At 40.9% G+C, this 2,526-nt stretch overlaps 1 pseudogene; it reads left to right on the top strand.

The window, feature by feature from the left end:
* Window positions 1–1,050: 1,050 nt before the first annotated feature.
* On the top strand, window positions 1,051–2,444 carry LOC103132954 (hyaluronidase-2-like; annotated as a pseudogene).
* The last annotated feature ends 82 nt before the right edge of the window (window positions 2,445–2,526 follow it).

The following is a 2,526-nucleotide window of genomic DNA, read 5'->3' as shown; positions in this document are numbered from 1 at the left end:
TAGATAGATAGATAGATAGATAGATAGATAGATAGATAGATAGATAGATAGATAGATAGATAGATAGATAGATAGATAGATAGATAGATACATAGATAGATAGATAGATATGTACCACACATTCCTATGAGGAATAGTAAAATATTTTAAATTTAATAAATCAATTATTAGTTAATGCAGTTTACTAGACAGACTTTGTAAGTTAGTTTTCTAATCATAATTACAATTTGAAAACAATTCATGATTTAAACTAGCAGAAAGATTGTTTATTTTTGAAACACGAAATGGAACTGAGATGTTTTGTTTTGAGTATTAATTTGTCAAAGAAGTTTACCTTAGCGGGCGTTTACATGACAACGATCCAACAAAAACGGCACTATTGTTCCGTTTTTGTTGGATCGTTTACACGATAACGTTCTAATTACGATCTGTGTTTACACAGTAACGGTACACATCGAAAACGTGTAATGTCCTGAAACACCACTAGTTGGTGCTAGATTCTTTGAAACTTGGGTGCCCATGCGTAAAAAATGAGTTGTACCTGAAAGCTGTTACAACCGTTAAGATGGGAGCGAATACAGTATTAATAATAAGTCGATGCCTCCCTGTTAAACTAGTCTGGAGCCGGGGCTGGTCCGTAGTTCTCTAGATAAGAGGGCTGAACAAGCAGCCGTGTATTTTGCCACCTGGGCGGTGCGGTGTGGTGAAGAGACACTGAGGGAACTGTATGTGATGGGGAAGCAATAACACCAGCATTGTGAGTAGTTTCTTCTTCTGTGGATTGTAGGAAGGAGCTATGTTTTGCGTCATACTGACGAACAGATCCGTTTTCTCTGTTTACACGACAACAGAAAACGGTACGTTTCAGAGACATCGCACTCTGAAAGCCGTTTTCAATCTCTGTCGTTGTCAGAGAAAACATTCAGTGGTTTCGTCTAAATGCACACTACAAACGCAACAAAACTCTTCCGTTTTCCCCCGAAATCGTTGTCGTGTAAACGGGGCCTTAGTTTTTTTGTTTTGTTTTGTTTTGTTGACCCCGGGTCGATTCCCTGCAGTGTCTGATTCAACTGCTACTCTATTTGCTTTACATCTTAAATGGTAAGAAACCAAGGCCATCATCTCCATGATCATTTTGTCATATTGTGTTTGCAGAAACATGACTGAGTGAATGCTCTTTGTGAAAGAAGCAAACTTAAATTGACAAAGGTTACGTTCACACTGCAGCCTGAAGTGACCCAATTCAGACGTTTTTTTTTGTTTTCTAAAACATTAGACAGTCAAACAATATAGAGAACATAGATTTTTCTGTTTAAATGTTGTATGTCAATTTCACATCGTTTTTTTGTCTTTTGGAAACAGAGGAGTGAAGGTCGGAGGCACCACCATGAGGACTGTATTCCCCTCTTTCCTCTCTGCAGTTGACCGACTGTCCTGGTTGCTCCTTGGTCTGTTTACATCATGGGTAGTCCTGGGTTCAGCAGACACAAAGCAGACAAGCTGGCCATTACACCCCAAGAAGCCAGTTATTTTCGTCTGGAACGCTCCCACTCAGGACTGTGAGACACAAGAACGTGTTAAGTTATCATTAGACCAGTTTGACATAGTGTCAACCCCCACTCAGGGCGTTGTTGGGCAGGCTCTCACATTGTTCTATAAGGACAACCTCTGGATTTATCCTTATTATGACACTAAAGACACAGAAGTGAATGGGGGCCTTCCACAAAGTGTCAGTCTCTCTCAGCACCTTGAACAAATGTCTAAGGATCTAGATACATACATACCAGACCGCCAGGCTAAAGGTGTGTCTGTCATTGACTGGGAGGAATGGCGCCCCTTGTGGGTTTGAAACTGGTCTGGCAAAGATATCTATAGAAGGAGATCACGTGAGCTGTTGGCCAAAAAGAACTCTACATTGACTCAAGGGCAAGTGGCGACTGCTGCAAAAGAAGAATTTGAACTTTCAGCTAGCAACTTCATGCTGGAGACCCTGAAACAGGCTAAAAGTTTGAGACCGAATCAGCTGTGGGGCTTCTACCAGTTTCCTGATTGTTACAACCATAACTTCAAAGGGAAAATGGATAGCTACACAGGACGTTGTCCTGCTGTTGAGATTGAGCGCAATGATCAACTGAACTGGCTGTGGAATGAAAGCACCGCCCTTTTCCCCTCAATATACCTGAGTCCTGACCTGCGCTCCACTGATCAGGGACGCCTGTTTGTCCTGAGCAGGGTGAAGGAGGCAATGCGCCTTGCATCTGTTGGGGATGGATTGGCACCTCCTGTTTTTGTTTAGTCAACCCACTTTCAGAAAAGAGATGACCCTTTTAACTGAGGTTGGTTGATTGGAGGAAATAGTGCTGTTGTAAACTGTTATTTTAGTAATCAAGTAATCTTTCAATTATTCTTATGATTAATCAAGCAATCTGATAAAAAAAATTAGAACAAATTATTGGTAAATACTGTTGGACTAACAGTAATAATATCGGACATTCACATCGTCCCACATTTTCATGTGTGGAGCCT

This window comes from Poecilia formosa, unplaced genomic scaffold (assembly GCF_000485575.1).
Source record: "Poecilia formosa unplaced genomic scaffold, Poecilia_formosa-5.1.2 Scaffold1684, whole genome shotgun sequence".
Taxonomy (NCBI): Eukaryota; Metazoa; Chordata; class Actinopteri; order Cyprinodontiformes; family Poeciliidae; genus Poecilia; species Poecilia formosa.
Note: the sequence above shows the minus strand (reverse complement) of the source record. Positions and strands in the feature narration are given on the sequence as shown.